Below are 12,535 nucleotides of genomic sequence, written 5' to 3'. Positions count from 1 at the left end.
ATTTGAAAGAATCATCCACCGATATTTCTTGCTCACCAAGCTTCACTACACTCCCATCTCTATTTCGTTGCTTACTAAATCGACATTCCATGTATTCTGTCTTACTCTTACTCAACTTAAAACCTCTTGCTTCCAATGTCTGTCTCCATAATTCTAACTTAGCATTAACCCCAGCTCTAGACTCATCAATCAAAACAATATCATCAGCAAACAACATACACCACGGCACATTTTCTTGAATTGATCTCGTAAGCTCATCAATCACTATAGCAAATAGGAAAGGGCTTAAAGCAGATCCTTGATGTAACCCAACCGTTATAGGAAAATTGGTTGTCACCCCTCCACAAGTGCGGACATTGGTTACTACTCTTTCATACATATATTTAATTATACTAATGTACTTGAGAGAAACACCTTTCTTCATCATTGTCCACTAGAGAACGTCCCTAGGTACTCTATCGTAAGCCTTCTCCAAATCAATAAAAACCATATGCAAATCTTTGTTCCTCTCTCTATTTCTCTCAATAAGTTGTCTAAGAAGATGTATAGCTTCCATAGTAGATCTTCCAGGCATAAAATCAAATTGATTCTCCGATATCATGACAACCTTCCTCAACCTAGACTCAATCACCCTCTCCCAAAGTTTCATAGTATGACTCATGAGTTTTATACCACGATAGTTTGTGCAATCTTGTATATCACCCTTATTCTTATATAGAGGCACCAAAGTACTCTTCCTCCACTCATTAGGCATCTTATTTGTCCGCCAAATCTTGTTAAAAAGATTTGTCAACCATTCTAAACCTTTCTCTCCCAAGCATTTCCAAGCCTCGATAGGTATACCATCTGGGCCAACTGCCCTTCTTGATTTCATTTTCTTCAAAGCCTCTGCAATTTCTTTCTTTTGAATCTTGCGCATGAAGTCACGATTCATCTCATGAAAACGAATGGAAAAGTCTCCAAGATCTTGAGCATGACTTTCATTAAATAGCTTATCAAAATAATCTTTCCATCTCTCCTCATCTTTGACTAAAACCCTTTGCGTTTCATCTTTGATACATCTAACCATACCCAGATGCCTCGATTTCCTATCTCTCATTTTTGCAATCCTATAAATATCCTTCTCACCCTCTTTGGTATCCAACTTGTCATAAACCTCCTTATATACCTTATCCCTCTCGTTCTGAACTACTTTTTTAGCTTCCTTCTTTGCTGTCATATACTTCTCCAAATTCTCATTATCATGACTTTTACTTAGATTTCTATAACACTCTCTTTTAACCTTAATAGCTAATTTGACATCCTCGTTCCACCACGATGTATCCTTACCTAGCGGTGCACCGCCTTTAGACTCACCCAATACCTCCTTAGCCACCTTTCTCATGCCACCCGCTATCTTATTCCACATAGATTTTGAATCCTCCTCGAGACACCAATCAACTTCCTTAACTACTCGCTCTACAAACATTCCTTGTTTAGCTCCTTTCAGTGCCCACCACTTAATTCTAGGATTTATCCTGTCTATCCCTTTTGCGGCATTGTCTAATTCTAAGATCTAAAATTAAGACTCTATGTTGTGTAGCTACACTTTCTCCCGGTATAACCTTACAATCGATGCAACAACCCCTATCTCTCTTTCTAAGTAGGAAAAAATCTATCTGACTCGTATTAACCCCACTTTTAAATGTTACTAGGTGAGACTCCCTCTTCCTAAACCAAGTGTTTGCTAAGATCATATCATAGGACAAACCAAAATCTAAAATCCTTTCTCCACTATCGTTTTTTTCTCCTATACCATAGCCTCCATGGATACTCTCAAATCCATCCCTACTAATGCCTACATGCCCATTAAGGTCACCGCCGATGAAAAGCCTTTCTCCATAAGATATCCCTTGTACTACTCCATCTAAATCTTCCCAAAATTGACACTTAGTGGAATCATCTAAACCTACTTGAGGTGCTAAACCTTGTTTGGCGAACATACCCAAGAATTTCAGATGCAGCTTTTCTCAATGATATTCACGTCATTCTCTCTGCTCTGTGTGAATTATTGTAAGCAAAATGAAGGAATCATTATTCACGACATAAGATCTTATTTTTCAAAATTTTAATATACAAATCATAGGACTAGATATCTTTATCAATGCTGGAAACATGATGAAGCAGAAGATACATCATAGAACATGAAACTTGATCAACAATCCAATCCAATCAAATCAAATCACAGAAGATAATTAAAATACGGAAAATGATTGTACATAACGGTAAAAATGATGTGTTTCCCTAAAACCCCTACAATTTGCAATATTCTCCTCATGTCCAAAATCACAAATAACCAGCATTGAAATGTTCTTTTTACCCTTCACATGCGTAGAACTGATGATGTTCGAGCTATATATCACTCCGCTCTTCAAGTGCCGCATACACCCATTTAAAATGAGGTCTGCAAATTTTTTTTTGCGGACTTCAGGAAGTTTGAGTAATAAGATTTGCGAACATCCTGTCAAACTTGAAAAAAATGAGGAAGTATGCATATATTTTATGCAAACTTCTTCAAGTCCGCCTATATTTTATGCGAACTTCCTCAAGTCTGCCTATATTTTATGTGAACTTTCTCATCTTTGCATATATTTGTTTTTATGCATATTTAGAAGGAAGACTCTATCTTCTATATGACATTTTTTTCCAACTGCTTATCAAATTAAGGTGATCTTGATGGTAATGGAAGGCTAACGTTCCAATCTGTTTTTTTTATTTTATTTTTAGTACGGTGACCAGAAAATAGTATAGAATAGGTGAAAAATGCGCAACTTTAAAGGGTGTAGAACATGTTTCTATTTTGGTTTTAGAACTCAAAAATGGTAACCCTAAAAGGGTTTTCAGTTTTGACTCGAAATATGAAAGTTATAGGCCTATGTCGCAGCTTTCTAACGATTGTAAAAACACAAGTTTTCGGCATCTGATAAGAGATAGATAGATATAGGAACATAGATTATTTTGTAAAAAAATGGCATATATTTGTGACTAAGTTCGCATATATAGGAGTTTGCATGTTAAGAGTGTAAAAAGGTCTTTTTAAATCTAGATATTTGCAATTTTGGACACGAGAAAAATATTAAAAATTATAAAGTTTTTAGAAAAATGCAACAAATTACCCATACAGTACATTCATTTTTTGATTAAAATATGAGTCATTTCCAAATACCCACCAAATCTTTAGATCAAATTTAACAAACCCAAGATAGTTTTCACACTTACTAACTGCCTTAGTTGTATAGTGACCAGTAGGGCTTCTCTACAAGAAAGAAGTGGGGGGCCTTAATCCCCATCATGAAAAAAGAAAACGAAAGAAAGAACCCAAATTTTCTTTCACCTTTTTTGGTACCGGGTTAATGTTAACTATAGAGTCAAAATTACCCACAGGTGGTGTCCCTTGCCACGAGGTTGAAGTTGGATGTACTCCCTCGGTGGGCAAGGGGAACCTCAAAGGTTTTACTAACTTGAGGCCAGCCAATGTGCGGTCAGTGATGGGGTTTGTTTCCCTTGGACTATAAAAAAAAAAGTCAAAATTACCATGTTATTCATTTTTCTACCCTTTAAGACATACCAAATATTCATTGTTGATGAGCATTGAAGATTACTGGAGCAAGTTATGTGAGACAAACAAGTTGGAACATGGATGAGTTGGTTTGATCTACAAATTTAATGATACTGAATTTGTACGGACTACTGATCAAGTGGCTGATATATTCACAAAAGGATTGACTAAAGACAAGTTTTGGATGTTAAAAGGCAAGTTGTTCATGGTTCAAAACCATGCACAACTTGAGGGAGGGTGAAACGATGTGTATTCAGATCTCGGGTCAAGGTCCAGACCCGAATACGTAATCACATGTTATATTATCTCATTAATGGCACCTATGTAATTGTTTTGTATTATAAAAGGGTATTTTAGTACCCTAAAATCTTTTGTATCACTAATAGCATATAATGAGAGGTTCAATAGCTGATTCCTGTATTAAGAATTAGGTTTTATCTGCAGCTCCTTCTCTTTCTCTGTTCTTCACTCTTCACGCATGATAAAACTTTGGGTTTTATGAAATCTAACAGTTACCTCAGGCGGCCATTTGTTTAACCTCGGTTGGAAATCTAACAGTCATTTTAAAACTATCAAATCAATATGGAATAGTTACCTCATGGAGTCACTCTATCCTCTTGCCTCTTGTTTTCTTCTTTTTTCCACTTTTCTATTTACATTAAACTCTTAGAGGCTATCACGGGTTCAAAACATGTGGTGTGCATACCTAGCCGCAAGGCCAAAGCTGGGTGTACTCCTTGAGCAAGAAACTCCAGGTTTAATGCCTATTAGGGGTGGCAATTGGGTCGGGTTGGCAGGCCGGGTCGGCGGGTCAGCATACCTCAACACGAACCCGACCCGTTTATTAAACGGGTCGGTTGTGGCAAACACGAACCCGACCCATTTATTAAATGGGTAACCCGACACGACACGGTTAACTCGTTTAATAAACGGGTCGGGTTGGGTAAACAGGTTGGCGGGTCGGGTCAGTAAACGGGTTGGCGAGTGGGTTCGGGTAAACGGGTTGGTGGGCGGGACGGCTCTGGTAAACGGGTTGGCGGGTCGGGGTCGGGTAAACGGGTTGACCAGCCCGCCTAACCCGTTTATTAAACGGGTCAGCCGGGTTGGCGGGTTGGCATACCCCTAACACGAACCCGACCCGTTTAATAAATGGGTTAGGCGGGTTGACCCGTTTACGACACGAACCCGTTTAAGCCAAACCCAAACCCGGCTAAGAAGCGGGTTGGCGGGTCGTGTCAGATTTTGCCACCCCTAATGCCTATGGATGTTATGAACAAGACACATGCCAACCTATTGTACTTAGTAGAAAGAAAATTGATGGTTCTTCTTTGGCTATCCAAAAATACAAAATGTCATAGAGGTTATTCAAAGGTGATAGTGTTGAAACCCCTTAGGAGTGTAACTCGAGACCCCTTGGTTATGATAGTGCCATCTAGCTGTCACAGACCGGCCAGATTAGGATTGTATCTCGAGACCCCTTGGTTATGATAGTGCAATCTAGCTGTTAGGGACCGGCCAGGTTGGGTTTGCCTGGTGCTGCAAGGGTTCACAAAAAATTAGCCCGTGACACTAGCCTTATACTCTATCCCAACTTCTACCTAACCTTCTAGCTATCTAGGGATGGCAGTGGACCAGGGCAGGGATGGGGGACAAGGACTCTACTCCCGCCCCGTCTCAAAATCCTACCCTCCATCCCTGCATGGGTCTTGATTTTAACCTTCATCCCCGCCTTCATCCCTACCTCCATCCTTGTTTCATATCCTCCATCTCCGATTCAAACGGAGCCAGGTGGGGTGGGGCCCCTTTTTTCCTTGGTCCACTGCCATTCCTAAAGAAGGATCGGGGCGGGGCGGGGATTGGAGACGGTGATGGAGGGTGACGGGAAAAAGCATAAGTTCATCCCCGCCCCCATCCCCGCACGGGGTTTGATTTTAACCTTCATTCATGTTTCATGTCCTCCATCCCCGGTCCAAATGATGCGAGGCGGGGCCCTATTTTCCACCTGTCCACTGCCATCCCTATAGCTATCTCACTCCATCCCAACTTCTTCCTAAGTATAAGTTGCTAAGTCATAGACAAAGGTACAACACTCCTGCAGTTTTGGTCAGCACTACCCATTATCGGTCTTTAATATGGATTTGCAATGTCGGTGAAGCTACAGAGGTACTTGGGATTCCTCTAAAACCTTTTTTTTTTCAAAAGGCAAGCTGGGGTTAGGCAGACCCGTCCCAACACATGGTGACGTGCACTAACAGCTCCAACCAAACAAGCGGAGCCCCTGTTGGTGATTCCTCTAAAACCTAACCTGACGAAGGGTGCTGATAAATGTGGACTTCCTCAACATTTTCTCTTTGGTCAAACCAATATATAAGCTACTCTACTCTTACTAGGGATGCAAATGGGTCAGATCCAGGATGAAAGTTTTATAATTTTTAGCTGTTTCAGATCCCATCCCAGTCTGTCTCCCCATGTATTTAGTTGTTCCTAATCCGACCTGTTTGCATCCCTATCCAAAAAAGGTCGTTCGATACCCTGGATGCAGTGGTCCAGGACAACTCATTATGGACCACCGCATCTAGGATGCAAATGCCGGAGGGGGGGCGGGGGGGGAGGTCCAACATTTACATTCTGATGTGTGCTGCATGCAATAGTCATGCATTTGATGCAGGACGTGGTTCCCACTTGGAACGAGACACAATCATCCAACGGACAATTGTGTCCCGGGATTCAAACGCCACCCTAGTTTTCAACTTTGTGATCATACATCTTAGTGAGGATGTGTGGAGGACAAAAAAAATGTTTAACATGGCTAGGGGTGTCAATTGATGCAATTTGGGCCAAACCAAACGCAGCATAACTGGGCTCAGTCTCAGGTCTGACCATATAGACTACTCAAACCAACAATTACGGTTAAGAAACCTCATACCAAATTCGACCATTTATGTAATATATCACTATGCCTTTTCAAAAAAATGTAATACATCACTATAGATTTTAGCACTTCATTTGTTCATCTTATAGGATTGATCGTTCTGAGTGGTAGATGACATGTATATTATTACGTTGTGGGATCATAATTTTTTATGAATTTTTTAGTTTTCTGATAAAACAACTAAATTTTTAGAAGATCCATAAATTAATCAGTAATTTTCTTCTGTCTCAACTAAGGAGTCAATGAGAATTATTCTGGCCCTCGTAGCTCATTATGACTTAGAGCTACATCAGATGGATGTGAAAACAACATTCCTCAACGGGGATCTAAATGAAGAGGTATACATGAAACAACCTCTTGGTTTATCTGAAAATGATCGTTTGGTTTGTAAGCTTAACAAATCAATATATAGACTTAAACAGGCCTCCCGACAATGGTATATTAAATTTTCCCAAGTCATTGTGACTTTCGAGTTTACAGAAAACATTATTGATCAATGTATATACCTTAAGGAAAGTGGGAGTAAGTTCATTATATTGATGTTGTATGTGGATGACATCTTACTTGCAACCAACGATATAAAGTTACTTTCAGAGACAAAACAGTTTCTTGTATTACATTTTGATATGAAAGATATGGGTGAGGCTGCTTATGTTCTTGGCATTGAGATTCGTCGAGACAGAGCAAAAGGTGTTCTAGGCCTCTCTCAGAGATCCTATATAGAAAAGGTGTTAAAGCGATATGGGATGGAGAATTGTTCTCCTACTTCTAGACCTATATCAAAAGGTGACAAGCTAAGCCTAAAGGATTGTCCACAGAACGATATTGACAAAGCACAGATGAATGTTTATCCATATGCATCAGTTGTTGGTAGCTTGCAGTACGCGCAAACATGTTCTCGACCAGATATTTCTTTTGCAGTAGGGGTACTTGGCAGATTTCAGTCTAACCCAGGTTTACCCCATTGGAAGGCTGCCAAGAAAGTCTTGCGGTACTTGCAAGGGACAAAAGACTATATGTTAACGTATTATAAAGTTGATCACCTCGAGGTCATTGGCTACTCAGATGCGAATTTAGGAGGATGCCTTGATAGTAGAAAGTCTACTACTGGGTACGTCTTCTTACTTGCTGGGGGAGCGATCTCTTGGAGGAGTGGAAAGCAAACGACCACTGTTGCCCACACCATGGAGGCAGAATTCATTGCATTGTACGAGACTACTTCGCAGGCTATATGGTTAAAGAACTTCATATCACAATTAATGGTGGTCGATTCCATTGGGAAGCCACTGAAGGTCTACTGTGATAATGAAGTTGCGGTGTCCTTTTCGAACAACAACAAAAGTACTACGTCATGCAAGCATATGGAATTGAAGTATTTTGTTGTTAAAGAAAGGACGGAGAATCATTTAGTGCATATTGTCAATATTGGTACCAAAGAGATGATCGTTGATCCTCTTACTAAAGGGCTAGCATCGGGATTATATTCCGAACATGTAATGAGGATGAAATTGTTAAACTCTTTTTAACATATGCATATAAATAAAGTGATCACTTTCAGTTTTTTATTCTCATTATGGTTGTTGTCAATCTCCTAAGGATTAGAGATTCAACTAAGGACCTTTAGAATAGATTATAAAGGTCAATCTATTCATCAAGTTATTTCCATAAGGTTTTCTGGTTAAAAAGATTTATCGTCAGATCAAGTGGGAGAATGTTGGATTAACCACCACGATTAATGTGGTGGTTATCCACAATGTGGATACATCCCCGTTGAGGGATGATCCTGCCGATAAATCAGCATAGGATGAAGGGGAACGGTTATGCAAACCGTTCCCACCCTATGCGTATAAAAAAAGGGTATCATGAGCGACCCTGTGACGAGAAATCGAAGGTCTACTCACCGACTGCATCTGCTAGCCTGGGCTCGTGAAGGGCTGCAGTCCGGCTGAGCAGAAAACTCCGGCGACCAACTCTGGCGACCACAGTAGCTCCACCAATGGCGGCATCAGGTACGCTCTGCTGTTTTCTTTTTATGCAAGGCCATCGCCACGCTGCGGAACGCCGATTGAGGCTTCGCCGGAAAAACCCCCAGTCGTCCCAACATCTTCTTCATATAAATTAACTTTGTTGCTATAATGAATTAATTCTTATTGGCAGGTAAGGACTTCGCTCATCTGATAGGGGTCACTTGTGAATGTTATCAAGTTGGCAGAAAGTCACAAGTTCAAAACTTATGAGGGACGCCCCTTGCTGCAAGGTTAAAACTGGGCATACTTTTTGGGAGGACAGATTAGATGATTTGACATAATAGAAATTTTTGGGTTTTTAATTCACAACCATCAGGGTTGGCAAAGTGGGGTGAGGCATCTTATGGGCATCATCTCTCTGCACAAGCCAACAAGTAGAATCGGCCTTGGGGGCAGCGGTCATACCCTTGAAGATTTACGCTGCCAGCATGACGACCGTAGGTATGGCAGTTTTTTCCGTGCTGAGTTCTGTTTCTTCGGGTTATGAATCTAAAAAAAAGTCACCACCATCCATAGATTAAATCACCATTCGTTGTGAAATAATGACATCAGCACTTTTAGTGGGGCCTCATTGTTTGCAAAATAAGTGGTGGTGATTGAAGTGATGGACGGTGGCGAATTCAAAACTCAAAAAAATTGTCTTTTTGTCAAATCACCCGATCTATCCCCGACTTCTTGGTGGGCAGGAGAACCTCGAGTTTTTACCAACACAGGATCAGGATGCCAACATGTGGTCGGTGGAAAAGAGAGTTTAATTCTTGCCAATATGCCGTCGATGATTTTTAGGATTAAAAAAGTTTAATCCTTATTATTGTCAATGATAATACGAGTTCTTATTGCTATCAATGACACAATTCAGAAAAGGATCTTTTATTTTCGTTTATTACAGGAGAATCCCATGTTGAGACTCGAGATTTGTCGTGCTGGATGTGCTGCGGAGCAACGATCGCAAAATGGGATATTATTTTTTCCCATGATCTCAAGTGTTTGGAGATACCCACTTATCTAGATAAACAAGAAAATGTGGGAAATTGCATTATGGAGCAAGATGCATTTTCCCTGCGTATTCCAAAACAAAATGACTCCTCCCCCCTTCATCAAAACACAAAAACGAGATTTTTTTTCCGATGCAGTGCCTTCATTTTCGGATATTCTCTCTCGTTCCATCCACAATAAACATATTCATAGGGAAAAAAGAAACAGAAAACAAATCAAATGAACCAAACTTTCAAACCATGGTTTTGCTCTCGTCTGTTTCTAAATTGACAAAAAACAAATCTCGATAAAAACAGAAAAACTGGACCGATTTACGAATCATGGTAACAGAAAGAATCATTTCCACAATCACCAAGTTTCACATATTGGGGAATATCATCACCAACATCACCAGCATCACTCCCAAATTCATGATCTTCAAACTCAAAGAGGAAGCCCAACTCACCAACCAAACACAATTGGTCCTCCAGGTACTTCTGCAACAGCTTTCCCTCTGGAATGGCAATTGGCATTATCAATGGCACCCCATCACCTTCTGTCTTCTGTTTCTTCTGCTGCTGCTGCCTCATGTGGAAACTGAGCTTTGGCCTAAAGCAGAGGTAGAACAGGGAGAAGAAGAAGAGCAAGGGGAAGAACAGAATGACGAAGAGGGGAACGATGAAGGGAGAGCAGCAAACCACCACAGCAATCAGATGGCAGCGGCCTTGCCACCATCTTTCCTGCATCTCTCTCTCTCCCTCCTTTCTGTTTCTTCCTCTTCCCTTTTCAATCACATTCATTAATCCACGATGCTAACTTGCAACTACCTCTTTCTCTTTTTCTTTTTTCTTTTTTCTTTTTTCTTTTTTCTTTTTGCTTTTTTAATAAAAAAAATTACAAAATTAAGTTTAGCTTTTATCTTATTTGTAAACATACGCCTAACTTTTGAGTGATTACGCATACACGCTTAATTAACAAAGCAATTCGTATTTATAGTATTTCAAAAGTTAAGCGCATGTTTGTAAATAGGTCAAAAGTTAAGCGTGTGTTTGTAAATATATATTTTATAATTTATTATTAGTGCACGTTAGGAACGTGGAGTGGCGTGTGGGCAATGGATAAGAATGCCACGCTTTAATTATTGATTACCTACACAGTAAACAATGTCAAGCTGCTTTGTCTGGTGGGCCCACATGTTGAGAAATATCAAAAACCAATGTTATCCAAAACCATTCAGGTGTATCGACCAATCAGATATGGCACGTGTTAAAACCATTAAAATAATATTTTAAAAAATTATTTTTAAGTTATTTTTTATATTTATTAAAAAATAACCGATTCAGGTCAGTATCGTATCAATTTTCTGTCGATACGATATGTATCGGCCGATATGCACGATGACAACATTGTCCAAAACAGAAAACTAATCACTTGGGCAGGGAGAGTACTCATGGAGTTTTACACTATGGCCGGCGGCCGTCAATGTGGCACCTTTTGACCAGTAACGGGCAAGGTCTCTTTCGCCGAAGAGAGAAAAAAATCTAGATATTAATATCAAAGAAAAATATCTAAAAATTAGAAGTTCATGCTTTTTTTTCAAAGATCAAAGAAACCACCGCCGAAGTAAGAGACCTGTTCATACTGGACTATACCTTACAACCTTAGATCATTTTTTCGACCTCTTAAAATTATAACATACCCACTTCGACTATAACGCAAAGGACTTGCTCACAGGATTTGAACCTAGACTGCCCATCTAGCACCCTAGTGTCATCCCATAGAGTTAAACCCTTTTAGGGCAACTATAAGTTCATGGTTGGGACCATCGAGGTGATATCTCATGTGGTCCTAGGACAAACTGAAGGCCCAGGTTCGAATCCCGCTGTCACATGGGGCTTAAAAAATATCTAGTAGAGGGGTCTGCCTAACCCTATCTTACGTTTCAAAAAAGAAAAAGTTCATGGTACATTGTTGGGTGGTTTTATTGTGGAGCAGCAAAGCACCTAAAAGTTAAGGATGAGTTTATAGGCACCACAAAAGTAAAGGATCAAGTCTCCCTTGCCAACTAAACGTAGGCATCATGACAAATAACAGACACCCATGGGTCATGAGCTTGCGATGTCTAATCCACTTAGTGACATTCACAATTCGCCCCTACCGGATAAGCAGAGCCCTCCTCGGAAAAGGTTGGTGGTTTAGAAAATTAAGAGAATCAAAGAAGGAAATATCATGTAAATTTTCTTTATTTTTTCTTGTTTAGACAGAGAAAGCTTGGGTTAGGCAGACCCAAGGGCGTAGCTAGGATTCATGTGAGGGGGGGGGGCAAACAGGGGTGTAGCAAAAAAAAAAAAATTTGTGTGATAGTCGGGGGTCCGGGGTCAGCGCCCCCGAATTTTTTTTTTTGAGATAAAATAAAAAATGGCCACAATTATTAATAAAAATTTATTTCATATGGACGAATCAAACTATTTGCTGCAGTCAGGACTGGGCTAGGTCTGTTTAACTGTTTCGGGAGGCAGGACTGGGCTACAATCATTTTATGTTTGCTTGCAAGATTGGTGATTGTCTATGGTGTTTTTTTTTTAAAGACAAATTGGGGTTAGGCAGACCCCTACCCCTACCAGATATCTCTTAAGCCCCCATGTGGCAGAGGGATTCGAACCTGGGCCTTCAGCTCGGCATAGGACCCCGCTTACCACATGGGATACCACCTTGATGGTGATTGTCTATGGTGTTGATGATGAAAGAATGACTTCCTTTCCTTGAAGAAGAAGACTTCAAGATGATGAGTGTTTTCAAGGCAAAATGTCACTTTTAATTGTGAAACGCCTGTGGTGAACCTAGATGCTGATGCCCTAAAGCCATGTCAAGATAGGGATGCAAATGGGTCGGATCCAGGATGGAGGTTTTGCAAATTTTTTTACTGCTTTGGATTTGATTCTGATCTGAATTCCTATGTATTTAGCTGTTTGGGATCCGAACCGTTTGCATCCCTAAGAAACA

Source organism: Nuphar pumila, chromosome 2, assembly GCF_984573655.1.
Source record: "Nuphar pumila chromosome 2, dmNupPumi1.hap1.1, whole genome shotgun sequence".
Lineage (NCBI taxonomy): Eukaryota > Viridiplantae > Streptophyta > Magnoliopsida > Nymphaeales > Nymphaeaceae > Nuphar > Nuphar pumila.
The sequence above is the reverse complement of the archived record's forward strand: the minus strand, read 5'-3'. Positions refer to the sequence as shown.